The sequence below is a fragment of the Rana temporaria genome, chromosome 8 (assembly GCF_905171775.1).
Source record: "Rana temporaria chromosome 8, aRanTem1.1, whole genome shotgun sequence".
Lineage (NCBI taxonomy): Eukaryota > Metazoa > Chordata > Amphibia > Anura > Ranidae > Rana > Rana temporaria.
Window position 1 is genome coordinate 50621363 of NC_053496.1, and position 16229 is coordinate 50637591.

At 46.3% G+C, this 16229-nt stretch overlaps 1 protein-coding gene across 1 annotated transcript in view; it reads left to right on the top strand.

Annotated features, from left to right (window-relative positions):
• Positions 1-14324: 14324 nt before the first annotated feature.
• Positions 14325-16229, top strand: part of M6PR (mannose-6-phosphate receptor, cation dependent) — a 35019-nt gene continuing 33114 nt past the window's right edge. The window contains exon 1 of the mRNA XM_040361758.1: positions 14325-14578. The gene's annotated coding sequence lies outside the window, so the exon portion shown is untranslated. The remainder of the gene's footprint in view (positions 14579-16229) is intronic.

Genomic DNA, 16229 nt, shown 5'->3' on the forward strand with positions numbered 1-16229 from the left:
AAAACTATTCACACCCCTTGAAATTTTCCACATTTTGTCATGTTACAATCAAAAGGTAAATGTATTTTATTGGGATTTTATGTGATAGACCAACCCAAAGTGGCACATAATTGTGAAGTGGAAGGAAAATGCTAAATGGTTTTCAAAACTTTTTACAAATATGTGAAAAGTGTGGTGTCCATTTGTATTCAGCCCCCCTGAGTCAATACTTTGTAGAATCACCTTTCGCTGCAATTACAGCTGCAAGTATTTTTGGGGATGTCTCTACCAGTTTTGCACATTTAGAGAGTGACATTTTTGGCCATTCTTCTTTGCAAAATAGCTCAAGCTCTGTCTAATTGGATGGAGAGCGTTTGTGGACATTGATTTTCAAGTCTTGCCACAGATTCTCAATTGGATTTAGGTCTGGACTTTGACTGGGCCATTCTAACACATGAATTTGCTTTGATCTAAACCATGGGGTCTCCAAACTATGGCCCTTCAGTTGTTCAGGAATTACAAGTCCCATCATGCCTAGTCATGTCTGTGAATGTCAGAGATTTACAATGCTTCATGGAACATGTAGTTGCGCAACGGATGAAGGCCCGTAGTTGTGGAACTTTGATCAAAACCATTCCATTGTAGCTCTGGCTGTAGGTTTAGGGTCATTGTCCTGCTGGAAGGAGAACCTCTGCCCCAGTCTCAAGTCTTTTGCAGACTCTAACAGGTTTTCTTCTAATATTGCCCTGTATTTGACTCCATCCATCTTCCCATCAACTCTGACCAGCTTCCCTGTCCTTGCTGAAGAAAAGCATCCCCACAGCAAGATGCTGCCACCACCATGTTTCACAGTGAGTATGGTGTGTTTGGGGTGATGTGCAATGTTTTCCACCACACATAGTGTTTTGCTTTTAGGCCAAAAACTACAATTTTGGTCTCATCTGACCAGAGCACCTTCTTCCACATGTCTGCTGTGTCCCCCACATGGCTTCTTGCAAACGGGACTTCTTATGGCTTTCTTTCAACAATGGCTTTCTTCTTTCCACTCTTCCAAAAAGTTCCGATTTGTGGAGTGCACGACTAATAGTTGTCCTGTGGACGGATTCTCCCACCTGAGCTGTGGATCTCTGCAGCTCCTCCAGAATTGTCATGGGCCATTTGGCTGCTTCTCTGATTAATGTTCTGGCCTATCAGTTTAGGTGGACGGCCATACTCTTTGCATTTTAGAATGATGGATTGAACAGTGCTCTGTGAGATGTTCATAGAGGGGAGTGTCCCACACTGATAGTAAGTATCCTATAATAAGAGCTGCTGCCTCCACCGTGACGCCTACCTAGGTAGGGTCCGAGTATGAAGAGATAATATGCATAGTGATGGTTGTGGAGCTGCTCTGAGATGTATAATGAACCTTCAATAAACCAGTGTAAAGTGACATGTGCTAATCAATGAACCTTGGTAGGTAATAAGATATATACCCTAATCAATATAAAGTGACACATGAAAATTAATAAACCTTGATATATATATATAAAGTGACAAAGTGAAGGTTATTGAAAATTAAATATATGGTACAGTGGAAAAGTCTAAATAATTTCGCTTGCGCTAAATATGACTGAACTAGATTAAAAGTAAAGTGTTCAAGTAAATAAACAAGACCTCAAGACTTCACAGAACGGTTATATTCATAATGAGATTAAATTACACACAGGTGGACTCTATTTACTAAATAGGTAGCTTCTGAAGGCAATTGGTTCCACTAGATTTTAGTTAGGGGTATCAGAGTAAAGGGGGCTGAATACAAATTTATGACACACTTTTCAGATATTTATTTGTAAATAAAATTGCAAACCATTCCTTCCACTTCACAATTGTGTGCAACTTTGTGTTGGTCTATCACATAAAATCCCAATAAAATACATTTACGTTTTTGGTTGTAACATGACAAAATGTGAAACATTTCAAGGGGTATAAATACTTTTTCAAGCCACTGTTACCCTTTAGTCCTAGTGACACTGGTGCTCAGGAAATTAGAGAGTGTAAATCTCCCAAACGGGGACACCGACAGCAATAAGAACCTGACAGATGTTCTAACCCCTTATTCTTTATCCAAATCTATTTAAAATATATAATCTATATAAAATATATAATCACTGCAAATTAAGCTGCCATAACTTCTACACAGAATGTCATCATACCAGTTAGAAGATGGATGTCAGTGTTTCTCATTTATATTGAAGTCTACATCTGTTTGAAAGTTGGCATTAACCAAATGCCACCCAATGGGGACCACCTAAACTCAAACTCCTCTTTGCTTGGATAAATTTACCAATATCATTTAATTGTGTACTGCATAACGATTTATCATCCATTATGTTTTTAATCACTTTAAATAATATTTGGTATCCATTATACAGTATATCATATCTCTGAAATAAAATAATTATATATAAGATCTGTAAAATGCTGATTTGTTTTGATAAACTTGTCAAGAAGCAGAGCTGTCTTATGAGCGTTATTTCAACTGCATTCTACCCTAGGTACTTCACAATGATAATGCAATTTAGTAAAGCTCCCCTATTCTGTTGTGTGATTATTTTAGTAAAAACTGCTGCTATTAGAGGGCAGCATGTGGTTTACTTTAAGGCCCCATTTACACAGGTGGCCAGGGGGTGCAAAAATTATTAGTTGGGCCATGGTTTTACCACTCAGCCCTGAGTTAACATGGGCACTGGCCATGTTAGCACACACGTCTGTGGTTAATCTGCCATTTGTTTGTAAAATGCTACCATTTCAAGTGGCCCCAACCACTCTGAAACCATGTGTAATGCATGTGTTTGTGACATGGGGTGCAATGGGCTTTCAATGGTTAAAACCGCGTCCAGAAGGTGGCGTACAGTTGGTATAGAAAATAATCACCCCCTTTAAAAAAAATCTAATTTTGTTGCTTTGCAGCCTGAAAGGAAGATAGACACAGTTTTGATTTGTTTCAATCCAGCTGTATTTACTAGTGCAACTTATAGCATTCAAGTGAAAGATAGAACACCAACATGTCATAAAAAATAAATAAAATAAAAAACAGAATTACTGAGTTAGAAAAAGAACTTACTTCCCCCCTAAAAATGACTTGTAAACCCAATCAGGTGTAGCTAATTACCTTCTCAATGGCACACAAAGCCATTTGACGTTCAACTGTGGTCACTTTGATTGACTCAGCATGAAAAGAGCTTTCCTGGAGCATTTCAGTCCATGGTAATGCAACTGAAGCACACAACTATGGGTGGAAGGCACTGTCAAAAGATATCTGGGATTAAGTTGTGGAAAGGTACAAGTCAGGGGATGGATAAAACATTTTCACATGTGAAGTCAATTATCAAGAAGTGGAAGGTATTTGCTACAACACAGACTCTCTCTGGATCATGACATTATTCCACACTGGAAGAAACAGCCAGAAGGAAACTGGTCAGATAAGCCTACAGCAACTCTGAAGCAATTGCAGGAATGTATGACAAAGAGTGGTCATTGTGACGGTATTGGTATGATATCCCCGTCAAAGATTCCCTTCTTTTATAAGAACATCACCCAATATTCCACTAGGAGGAATATTCCTGAGATCGCCCATTAAGCCACACATGAGTCCAGGCTTACTGCTAGAACAAGACACAGTTTAATGTTATAACACAGAGCTTATATGTAATTTCCAAAACTGTTACAATGACAAATCTCCGCCCCCTCACACTGGGGCTTCCATACAGATGATTAGGCAGACACGACGGAGCCGATTCTGAAAACACATTTTCTTTAGACAATGACATCAGTGACGCTGATTACTTTTTGTACTGAATACATTAACTAGACAGCTCGACCCCGCATATAGAGAGATAATTACCACAATGGAGCAATCAGAATAATTAACACAAGCCACTTAAACACAGATCTCCTTCACACAACACAATAGATCAATTAACCTTTAGAAATAGTGAGGGGACATTAGCACGTCAATAACCTGTTAGCCGAGGACTGAATCACACATGGCAAGCAGGGAGAATTAAACTGAGACATATAGGCAAATGCATCACAATGGCCCCCCTTTTTCTCCCTGCTCCGGCAAACCCGGTTGGACCTTCCCTGGTCCAGTAGGGTTGACGGGTTCAGAGCTTTTAGTCCGAGGTTAACTCTGTTTGGCGTGACTGACCTCCCTTGGCAACTGCTTCAGACTCAGGTATGCCACTAGGTCGTCAGATCACACGCCGTTCAGTCCCCAAGTCTTTGTGCGATCTGCAGAGTCACCAGAAGTCAGTGTGAAGACGGCGAATGGGTCTGTGTGCCGCCATCTAGGTGTCCCGCTATGGGAGGGGCAGGTTATGGCTCTGAAGTGACAATCACAGGTGATTCATAAAAAAAGAAAAAGTTATATTTGTTGAAATGCTGTAGCACCGGTGCTCAGAGTTCGGGGGGGGGGGATCAGGGCCCCATAGGGTCAGCCACCCTCTGCTCCCTCCGCAGCCGCCAGTTCTCCTCTTTGAGCTTCTCCAGCTCCATCTCCAGTTCATGGAGCCTGGGGGGGTCAGCCTGCTGTGACCTCAGGTGGTTGTTCTCCTCCTCCATGCGGCTTATGCACTCCTCCAGCTCTATGTACTCACGGATCAGCTCCTCCTTGCTCATGTCCTGCAGGCTCTCCACGTGGTCCTTCATCATCAGGAACTGGGTGGTGGTGTAAGGGGCCACCGGTGGGCCCTTGGCGAACATCTCGGCCCGCATCTGGGACGCCCGCTGCGACTCCCTCTCCTCCAGTCGCTTCTTATCCTCCCAGGTCAGCTTGTTATACGGCTTCCAGGACCTCTTCTTCTTGGGGGGTAGCCGGCGGTGCCTCTTTCTGTCCAGCTCCCTCCAGGGCCCCTCCGTCTCATGGCTGTCGCCCATGACTAGCTGACAATGGTGTTCCCTGTTGTCCGTAATAACAGATTGTACCCTGAGGACTTCGTAAAGGGTGTCCAATAGTTCTTCCTGACCCAGCTCCTGGAGATCCCAAGCCGAGTCTACACAATGGGCTGCTGCTGGTGGGCGGTACCCAGGTTGAGACCAATTTGACCTGGTGTTGTCATTCATGGGGCAATTCTGCTTGAAGTGACCCAGCTGTTTGCACCGGAAGCAGCGTTGTTTATTGTCCTCCTGGCGTGGATAGCGAGGGCTAGATGTCATTGGTCTGTTAGGAGGTTGGTATCTAGCGGCTGGTGGGTGTGAGGGCGCCGTTGGTCGTGGAGGTTGTACCCGTGGTGTGACCTGGTTTGTCTTGCGAGTATCCGCATATTCATCCGCCAACTTCGCGGCCTCTGGTAGAGTCATGGGCCTGTGATCTCTCACCCAATCTTTGACATCCGTCTGGATGTGATTGTAAAATTGCTCCAGGAGCATTAGTTGCAAAATGTCCTCTGCGGTGGTGGCCTGGCTGCTGTTAACCCAGTTAGAGGCCGACAGGGATAACTGGCATGCCCATTCCGCATAAGAGTCTTCCGTGGTTTTGCGTGAGTCCCTGAACTTCTGTCGGTGGGACTCTGGGGTTACTGCATAACGAGCCAGGAGCGCTTCTTTAACCCGGGCATAGCTATGGATATCCTGATCTGGCACGGTCCGGAAAGCATCAGAAGCTTTGCCTGACAGTTTGCCTGACAATATTGCAACCCACTCTCTTCTAGCTATTCGGTGCAGGTTACATTGTCTCTCAAAATCTGCCAGGTAGTTATCAATTTCACAGTCCTTTTCATCAAAAGCTTTAAAAGCGCTAAACGGAATCTTCCTTGCGTCTGCTGTGCTGTACTCACTGTTTGGAGAATGTGCGGCTGCTTGTCGGACTGCTGCCAGTTTTAACTGTAGCTCTGCGTTTACTAACAGGTCCATCACTTTCAGCACCACATCCGTCGTTGGGTTCGGACCAAACCATGCTAGCTTCTCTCTCATTAGCTTGTTGGCTGGCGATTCCTCCTCCTGAATCACTGGTGTCTCCATCTCTTGTACTGCTGACGTTGCTGCAATGCCGTCCTCCTGGTCTAGCTCCATTGATACTGCTATGATGAGCCGCTTGGTTTTGTTGCTAGCAATCCTTCCACGAACTTCCAGTAGTTCTTCCAGTGTCTGCTTGGAATCCGGGTGTAAAGGAGAGTAGAAGGGAAAATCCCTCTGCTGCCAACCAATTGTGACGGTATTGGTATGATATCCCCGTCAAAGATTCCCTTCTTCCATAAGAACATCACCCAATATTCCACTAGGAGGAATATTCCTGAGATCGCCCATCAAGCCACACATGAGTCCAGGCTTACTGCTAGAACAAGACAGAGTTTAATGTTATAACACAGAGCTTATATGTAATTTCCAAAACTGTTACAGTGACAAATCTCCGCCCCCTCACACTGGGGCTTCCATACAGATGATTAGGCAGACACGACGGAGCTGATTCTGAAAACACATTTTCTTTAGACAATGACATCAGTGACGCTGATTACTAGTTGTACTGAATACATTAACTAGACAGCTTGACCCCGCATATAGAGAGATAATTACCACAATGGAGCAATCAGAATAATTAACACAAGCCACTTAAACACAGATCTCCTTCACACAACACAATAGATCAATTAACCTTTAGAAATAGTGAGGGGACATTAGCACGTCAATAACCTGTTAGCCGAGGACTGAATCACACATGGCAAGCAGGGAGAATTAAACTGAGACATATAGGCAAATGCATCACAGTCATTGTGTGCATGTGACAACAATATCACCAATTCTCCACAAATGTGGATTATATGGGAAGGCAAGAAAAAAGTCACTCCAAAAAAGGCCACATTCAGTCACAACTGAGCTGTGCCAGAACGCGCCTTGAAGATTCTGAGGCCACATGCAAAAATGTGTTATGGTCAGATGAGAATAAAATTGAATTATTTGGCCTCAACACCAAACAAAATCCAATACAGCTCACTATCCAAATAACACCATTCTTATAGTAAAGCACGTAGGTGGTAATATCATGTTAAAGCGGTTCTCCACCCTAAAGTGAAGCCCCCCCCCCGTTGTGTGCTGGGAACACTCGGCTCCCAGCACACAGCGGGAGCCAATCGGCGGGTGCGGCGCGACTCGCGCATGCGCCGTAGGGAACCGGGCAGTGAAGCCGCAGCGCTTCACTTCCTGGTTCCCTCAGCGTGGATGGAGGGGGGAGCAGCAGGGTGATGAGCGATCGCTCCTCCTCTGCTGCGGACGGCGCTGGACTCCAGGACAGGTAAGTGTCCTATTATTAAAAGTCAGCAGCTGCAGTATTTGTAGCTGCTGGCTTTTAATATTTTTTTTTTGGCGGAACATCCGCTTTAAGGGGGTGTTTCTCTGCAGCAGGGACTGGAGCACTTGTCAGGATAGAAGGAAAAATGGATGGGGCAAAATGCCATCAAATCCTTGAGGAAAATCTGCTGCTCTCTGCCAGAAACTTGTCAATGGGAGGGTTTACCTTCCAACATGACAATGACCCAAAGCACAAAAAAATGATCACACAGCGGTTGAAGGAAAACAGAGGAATGTTCTTGCATGGCCTAGTCCAGACTTAAACCCCATTGAAAATCTGTGGAATGACTTGAAGACTGCAGTCCACAAACGGTCACCATCAAATGTAACTGAACTTGAGCAGTTCTGCAAAGAAGAGTGGGCAAATACACTAAAACCTTGGGTTGCGAGCATAATTCATTCCAGAAACATGCTTGTATTCCAAAGCACTTGTATATCAAAGCATTTTTTTTTACAGGGTATAAAAGAGAAGAGAAGCACCTCTAAGGTCCCTTTCACATTGAGGAGTTTTTCAGGCGGTAAAGCGCTAAAAATAGCGCTGCTATCCCGCCTGAAAAACTCCTGCCCAGCTACCTCAATGTGAAAGCCGAAGGGCTTTCACACTGAGGCGATGCGCTGGCGGGAGACAAAAAAATCTCCTGTCAGCAGCATCTTTGGAGCGGTGAGAGGAGCGGCGTGTATACCGCTCCTTCACCGCTCCTTCCCATTGAAAACAATGGGAACCGCGGCAATACCGCCCGCAATGCGCCTCTATATAGGCGCATTGCGGGCGGTATTAACCCTTTATCGGCCGCTAGCGGGGGTTAATACCGCACCGCTAGCGGCTGATTTCCACGGCAATCCCGGCGGTATAGCGCCGCTATTTTTAGCGGCGTTATACCGCCACCGCAGCTCCCGCCCCAGTCTGAAAGGGGCCTAAGTGTAGCAATAAGTTGCTAAATGTTGTACCTTCATTAAATGTAACCATATTGCTACACTTGGAGGTTCCTCTCTTCTCTTTTATACTCAGTTGTGACATGACGCTACTCTTATATCAAGACAACGCTTGTATATCAAGGCAAAATGTATTAAAACATTTTGCTTGTCTTGCAAAACGCTCTCAAACCAAGTTACTCTCCAACCAATGTTTTACTGAATTGCAAAGTCTAGATGTGAAAAGTTAATAGAGACAAATCCCAACAGACTAAAGGCTGTAATTAAAGCAAAAGGTGGTTCAACAACATACTTACATAATAAACTCGATGATTCTGTTTTTAATGAATACGTTTTTCTGACAGGTTGGTAATATATTTTTCACTTGGATGTTATAAGTTGAACTGAATAAATACAGCTGGATAAAACAAAAACCGTGCCTGTCATTTCAGGCTGCAAAGCAACAAAATGTGATTCTTTTTTAAACCCACTGTATTGCCTCCAAGTTAGCTGTCAAATGCCTCTAAAAAGTAATCCACTGCAGAAAGCTTTTTAGAGGGGTGGTAATTACAGTTGCAAGTGTAAGAGAGCCCTAAATGCGGATCACTTCGCAATAGAAATGAGCTTGGGCGTCATCCAAACTTATCTTTAACCCAAACTCCCACTTTTTAATACTTCTGTGAGCTGTGGGCTAAGACATTCCCCTCCCCACAGCTAACATGAGATGCAGGGTAGGGTTTCCTGAACTATTAGGCTGGGTTTACACTGCTCAGATCTCCAAATAGTGTTGTTAGTGTAGCACCCTCTACATTAGGTAGGTGCTAGAAGTTGTATTTTGTAGTGCAGGTAAATTTAATCAGGCCTAGCTGTAAGTCTGTGTGGACTCAGAGTGGCCTAGAGTAGCAGCAGGTGACTCACATGCAGCATCCCTTCTCAGTTACCTCCCTCTGGCTTCTAGAGGATTCTAGAAGGCAGGAGGGGAATAGAGGTGGAGCTGCCTGGGGTGTTCTAAGGAGCCCTGACCAATCCCCAACTTGGATTGGCAGGGGGCAAGCCTCCTTAAAGACCAAGTCAGCTCTGCTGGGGAGGAGTTGTCAGGTTGAAGAACTGGGAGATGGAGTACTAGCTGTCGTGGCATTTGAGCAAGCTTCCCAGTCTGGGGGGGGGATATGGCTGACCTTGGACCTGGAGCCCGGGAGTGGGAGGGACCCTCGTACAAACAACAGGGGTGCACCACAGGGGCAGGAGAGGACAGTGAAGAGTACTGCTGGGCAAGTCTCCAGGAGGGATCCACCGGGTGTCCGTGAGTGAGACACAGCCAGGAAAGCTGGGGAGGCATGCCCATGCCCGAAGCAGATTGGGAGGATGCAATCTGAGATGGATGTACAGCCAGTGAGGACTGTGGTGTGATTGGCAGTGGAGACAGGCATCTGCAGCCAGGAGGGTTGACTGAGATCAGTAGTCCACCTAGGACAGCTAGCACCAGAACTTTCCATTATTTTTTGCTACACCAAGGGGGCCCGCGGTCCCTGCCTGCAAAGGGCGGTTGCTAGGGCCAAGGTGTTCCTAAAGAGTTGTGCTGGAGGAAGAGGAGAGTTTATTATTTGTCCCAAGCTATGCAAACATCTTTCTGGGCATCTCATGAATTCCTTAACCCCATCCAGGGCCGCCATCAAGAATTATGGGGCCCCTTACACAGTTTCAGGCATGGGCCCCCTGGAGAAGAGAACCGGGGGGGGGGGGGGGGCGCCTAAAATTGAGAAGCGGGGAGGCCAAAAAAAACAGAGCCAAAACCCTTCAACCTTGTGTGGGAGGAGCTAAAAATTCACTTCACAGCTGTGTGTGAGCAGTTATTCACCTCAGCGTTTCCTAGGAAACCAATGTTTGTTGATATGCAGCCTCTGAGCAGAGTCCAGAAATTCTGGCTTTTTTTTTAATACTTGTCCTCCTTCAGGCAGTTGTATTTTCAAAACTATAAATCATACAGCGAATATCTTTATATTATGTGAAAATATGTAAAAAAAAAGTATGTAAAAAAATGATTAAACCTTTATTTCTATAAAATAAAAAAGAATTAAGAAAAAGGAAAAAAATTTACTTTTTAACACATGGGTATTTATTTTCCTGTGACACATGTATTCTATCAAAAGCGCATCATATGTCATAATTATACCCCTCCAACTCAGGACTTTGTATTCTCACAACACCAAGAAGAGACAAAGCCAAAATACCTGCTAACACGATTATCTATTACAGACAAGTAAAAAAAAAAAAAAATGCTAAAACTTATATTGTGGTTTTATCACCATAACAAATATCTATCAAGCGAGAACATGAGGGAAATGGTTATTAATGAAAAGCAACATAAAATAACAAAAAAAGAAAACAGTAAAATTGGAATGGGGGGAAGGGAAAAAATTATATATAAAAAAAATAAAAATCAGTTTACAATCCCTTTAAGTGCAGGATGGATTTATTTTCTGTGCGGGATAGATCAACATCTGAATCCAGGAAATCTGGAGGCTGATAGACTTGAGGTAAAATAAAGGGGTGATAAAGGTAAAATAAAGGGGTGATAAAGGCAGAAGGTTTTTTACCTTAAAGCGGGATTCTGCCCGCAAATTTTTTTTTTTAAAAGTCAGCAGCTACTAACAGTGTAGCTGCTGACTTTTAATAAGGACACTTACCTGTCCTACTCGCCCGCGCTGTTGCCCCCCCCCGATGCCGATCCCACGAACGATGCAGGTCCCGCGCCACCATTCACACTAGGGTAAACAGGCAGTAAAGCCTTACGGCTTCACTGCCCGTTTCCTACTGCGCATGCGCGAGTCTCGCTCTGACTTGTGAACACACACAGTTCCCAGAAAGCAGCGCGCCCCATTCACTAGGACAAGCTGAAGAAGAAGACATACCGCGGCTACGGAAGAGGCAGATTACGGACTTCCGCATAGCAACAGGTATTTCGGGTGAGTATAACATTTTTTTTTTTTTTCACATTTTTTTTTCAATTTTATTTATGATTTTTGGGCAAATGTTGTTTCCCTGGGTGGAACTCCACTTTAATGCATTCTCAGCTTTTCCCCCTGTCCTCCCTAAGGCCACTTTCACATGTGCAGATCCCGTGAGGATCCGTTTTTAACTGCTTGCCGACCAGCCGCCGCAGTTATACAGCGGCAGGTCGGCTCTGCTGGGCGAGATCACGTAGCTATACGTCATCTTGCCGTTCAGCCAATAGGGGCGATCGCTCCTTGTTGTCCCGACGCGCGTGCCCGGCGGGCGCGATCACCGCCAGGCACCCGCGATCGCTCGTTACAGAGCGAGAAGCGGGAGCTGTGTGTGTAAACACACAGCTCCCGGTCCTGTCAGGGGGAGAAATGCTGATCTTCTGTTCGTACAATGTATGAACAGCGATCAGTCATTTCCCCATGTCAGTCCACCCCCCCTCCTTCAGTTAGAACACACCCAGGGAACATACTTAACCCCTTCCTCGCCCCCTAGTATTAACCTCTCCCCTGCCAGTGGCATTTTTATAGTAATCAATGCATTTTTATAACACTGATCGCTATAAAAATGCCAATGGTCCCAAAAATGTGTCAAAAGTGTTCGAAGTGTCCGCCATAATGTCGCAGCACCGATAAAAATCGCTGATCGCCGCCATTACTAGTAAAAAAAAAATATTAATAAAAATGCCATAAAACTATCCCCTATTTTGTAAACGCTATAACTTTTGCGCAAACCAATCAATAAGCGCTTATTGCGATTTTTTTTGACGAAAAATATGTAGAAGAATACGTATCGGCCTAAACTGAGAAAATAATTTTTTTTTTTTATAGATTTTTGGGGGATATTTATTATAGCAAAAAGTTAAAAATATTCATTTTTTTTTTCAAAATTGTCGCTTTATTTTTGTTTATAGCGCAACAACTAAAAACCGCAGAGGTGATCAAATACCACCAAAAGAAAGCTCTATTTGTGGGAAAAAAAGGACGCCAATTTTGTTTGGGAGCCACGTCGCACGACCGCGCAATTGTCAGTTAAAGCGATGCAGTGCCGAATCGTAAAAAGTGGCCCGGTCATTGACCAGCAATATGGTCCGGGGCTTAAGTGGTTAAACATCCGCTTGCTCAGCGGGGATCGCTCCGTTGATCCCAGCTGAGCCGGCGGATAACTAGTCAGTCTCTGCACACAGAAACGGACCAGTCAGAGACTGCGCTCCTCTATGGGGTGATTGGATGAAAACGAACCGTCTGTCCATTTTCTTCCGATCCGATCCACCAGACGGATGCAAAATAGGGTTTGCATCCATCACACTTTAGCGGAGAGGATCGGATCGGAGCTGATCAGATGTCAGCGGACATGTCACCGCTGACATCCGACGCTCCATAGAGGTACATGGAGCGCCCGTTCAGATCCGCCTGAAAAAACTGACAGGCAGATCCGAACGTTCCGCAGGTGTAAGAGGGGCCTAAGGCTGCACTCACACCTGAGCGTAGGTCGTTCGGTCGTATTTTCCGGCCTTTTGTCGCGCGTATTCATGCTTATTTGCGTACAGCGTCGTCCGATGTTTTTGTACTTCAACGTTTTTTATTTTAGCCAATAGGAAAAATTATCATCTTTTCATCACTTGTTGCTATGTTGGTAGATTTTTTTTTATCTTCTGCCTGGGTGAAATGTTCTATTAATTAAAGCGACAAAACGCCCGTAGCAAACGCTCGTTGTCGCGCTAGTCGCTTGAATCGAGCGTTTCCATTACTTTCTATGGGAAATGGAAACGCTCAAAAACGCCCAAACCGCCCGATTCGCCCAAAAAAAAAGGGTCCGGAACTTGTTTGAGTTTCAGGTGTTCGGCGTCAGGCGTTTTGGAGTGAAGATGTGAAGCATCTTCATAGGGAATGATTTATTTTTTCCCCTCTAGCGTTTTTGAGCGTCGCGCTTCAGGCGACAAAACGCTCAGGTGTGAAAGGGGCCTTAGTTTTTGGCTGAAGCCATTTATTAATTAACTGTTTACTCTTTTTAAATCATAATAACAATATGCGGCGTGTCCAAAGGATCGGGGAACGAACAATGTAAATAGGAGATCGTCCCCATTGGTAAATCCTGTCAGTGCCCTACAATGATGACCATCAGTGCTGCTCACCAGTGCCCATCAAGGATGCCAATGAGTGCCCATCAGTGCTGCATGTCAGTGCCTCCTCATCAGTGCATGTCAGTTCAGCCTCATCCGTGAAGGAGAAAAATTACATATTTACATTTTATAACAGAAAGTAAAAAATTTTCCAAATTTTCGGTCTTTTTTTGTATTTTTAGCAAAAAATAAAAAACCCAGTGGTGATTAAATAACACCAAAAGAAAGCTCTATTTGTCTAAAAAAAACAAAAAAAAACAAAAAAAACATAAAAATGTCAAATGCGTGTTGCATGCGCAATTTGTCATTTAAAGTGCAACAGCACTGAAAATTGGCCTGGGCAGGAAGGGGGTGAAAGTTCCCGGTATTGAAGTGGTTACAACGTGACATGTTGGGTATCTATGTCCTCGGTACAATCTCACCTTTTATAATGCAAACAATTGGGTAATATATTATGTTGGTATGCCCAAAACCAAGCTTTTGTATATTTTTTTATTAAAAAATTGCACTTGATCGCCAGTTGCAGTAATATTGTGTGACGTAAACAATTAGAAGTGCCACCATTTTATTCTCCAGCGCCTCTGATTTCAGAATACATATCTGTGGCAGGTCTGGGCCTTCCTATGCCCAGCTGATCAGTATAGAAGGCAGAGGACTACAGAGGAGGACTGGCCATGCGTGGCCCCTGTGTGTGTCTCGGAGGACGTTTGTTTTTAGCGCCTCACTTTAGGCGACCCATCTATAACTGCAGGAATAAGTCACCCCTGAAGAACTACAACTCCCATCATGCTCTAATACTTATTGTACGTCATCACGCAGAGCCTCCACGGCCCACGTGATAGCATATGACTATAGTCTTGTGATCCCAACCGGGAAATTGGTTAGCAGTGGGTGTGGTTATAGCCATAGAGGGAAGCGATTGGTTTAGCTGCTGTTCGCCGCTCCGGCCCCGCCCACTCAGCCCTGACAGTTCAGCTTTTGCTTCCGGCTTCCGGCCTGGCAGGGAGAAGAGTGTGCATTATAGAGGGGTGAATGGGGAGTGGAGGGAGCCGGTGAGCCCTGTATGAGCTCGGTGTTGGGAAGGGGCTCTGACATGCTCATCCTTGGAGCCGTACATATTGTAGTGTGAGGTGCAGCTTCCATCACACGCTCTGCACACTGTATATCCGAATCATCACCTCAGACTAGAGGGCTTCCAGCGACCTCCTCAGGGACCTCCAGGAGAGACACAGCCAGGTAATGTGTGTACAGGTCTGACTGTCCCTCAGTCTGTAAAGTCCTTGTCCTAGGATGAGGGAGGGGGAGCCTAAAGGGTCTGTGCGCCATAGTGAGGCTGTATAATGTCATCGCAGTTTTGTGGCCATGTGGACACCTGCAAGTGTACGTGTAGCCAAAATGTGGCAGGGTCGGGGGGGTCTGCACGAGCCGGGGACGCCGGTCGGAGGGTCTGCACGAGCCGAGGGTCGGGGAAGCCGGTTGAGGGGTCTGCAGAAGCCAAGGGCCGGGGACGCTGGTCGGGGGGTGTCTGCACGAGCCAAGGGCCGGGGACGCTGGTCGGGGGGGGGGGTCTGCACGAGCCAAGGGTCGGGGACGCCGGTCTGCACGAGCCAAGGGTGCCGGTTGGGGGGTCTGCATGAGCCAAGGGCGCCGGTTGGGGTGGTCTGCACGAGCCAAGGGCGCCGGTCGGGGTGGTCTGCACAAGCCAAGGGCGACGGTCGGGGTGGTCTGCACAAGCCAAGGGCGACGGTCGGGGGGGTCTGCACGAGCCAAGGGCGACGGTCGGGGGGGTCTGCACGAGCCGAGGGCACCAGTCGGGGGGGTCTGCACGAGCCGAGGGCGCCAGTCGGGGGGGGGTCTGCACGAGCCGAGGGCACCGGTCGGGGGGGTCTGCACGAGCCGAGGGCGCCAGTCGGGGGGGGGGGGTCTGCACGAGCCGAGGGCGCCAGTCGGGGGGGGTCTGCACGAGCCGAGGGCGCCAGTCGGGGGGGTCTGCACGAGCCAGGGATGCCGTTCGGGGGGGTCTGCACGAGCCGAGGATCAGGGACGCCGGTCGGGGGGGGGGTCTGCACGAGCCGTGGGGGGGGGGGGGTCTGCATGAGCTGGGGGCGCCGGACACAGCAACTGGCTCACCTGGAATCGCAGAATGTGAAGATTCTGCCAGAGGTCATAGGTCACTGCAGTGATGTCACAAGCCTGCTGGCAGGTATAAGGAGTCTGCTTTTACTGAGGGGGGAGGGGCAGGTTAAATGTTATTTTTTCTTAAGCACTCCTGGGCTGTCCAGCATGTGAGCCCCATTCATGCCAAAGTTCTGTGTTCTCTGTATAGCTGGCATCTTACTGATGATATTTACCCCCCTATCTGGGTGAGAATACATGGACAGTGGGTGATCAGCGGGCAGACTGGGAGAGGACACGCCCACCAATTCAGGGCTTATTCTGTCATGCAGACAGCGGTGACCTCCCTGACAGTCATTGTACCCAGAGCTGCCACCTCGTCACTTTAAACCCAAACACACATGAATTACACAGGTTCTGAGGCTAATTTAATGCAGGAAAGGCGCTGAGTTTTATTGCCACCTTATTCCCCACAGAACCCGTGTAATTCATGTGTAAAGGGATGAGGTGGCAACCCTAATTGTACCCCCCCCCCCTCCCCCTCTCTATTTTGTTCTGTGTAGAGTTCTGTAATGGTGATGTTTCCTGCTCTGTTCCATCGGTTGTGAATATTCACATTCTGCTCATCCTGTGTCGGCCATACTTCTGCTTTATAGTCTATGTGAGCACGTTTCCATGTCATGCGGCTCATTCCGCTTTAGGGAAGTGAGTAATCATCTGTTATAAAACACCCAATGAGAAGGCGGTTGTCTGTAGCTTGTGTTCTGATAGG